This window comes from Ailuropoda melanoleuca, chromosome 4, assembly GCF_002007445.2.
Source record: "Ailuropoda melanoleuca isolate Jingjing chromosome 4, ASM200744v2, whole genome shotgun sequence".
NCBI classification, from domain to species: Eukaryota; Metazoa; Chordata; class Mammalia; order Carnivora; family Ursidae; genus Ailuropoda; species Ailuropoda melanoleuca.
The window spans coordinates 3,139,212-3,139,730 of NC_048221.1; positions in this window are offsets into that span (position 1 = coordinate 3,139,212).

Genomic DNA, 519 nt, shown 5'->3' on the forward strand with positions numbered 1-519 from the left:
GGCTCCCGGGAGCGGGAGGCTTTCGGTGCCCCGCCCCCTACATGGAGTTAGCCTTCTTTCGGTGGTAGCCAATGGCCTGCCTCCTATTTAAAGCCCTCCTTCTGTGGAGGTTCATGGCCCGCCCCTCTGCCCTAGGCCCCGCCCCGAAGAAGCCTGGCGACCCGCCTCACCACTCCCTGAAAGTCTCCGTTTCCCTCCTCCCACCTTTCCCCTTTCACCTCCCATAACCTCCGCCCCGCTCCCATTAGGCCTTTGGGTCACGCCCCTTGGCTCTACCCGTTACCCAATCCCGTTAACTTGCTCTGCTCCAACCCCTCTTCTCATTGGTCTCCGTGCTCCTCTATCCCCGCACGTGGTCCTGAGCGACGGCGTCTCCCGCCCGTGAAGGCCGGAGGGCGGGACTTCCGGAGGCGCGCAGTCCAATAAGCACGCGCCGGCCCTCTGCCCAGGCGGCCGCCCCCGCCCCCTCGGCGCCCCGCTCCCGCCCCCGGCTTCGCCTCCCGCTGGCCGCCGCCGCCG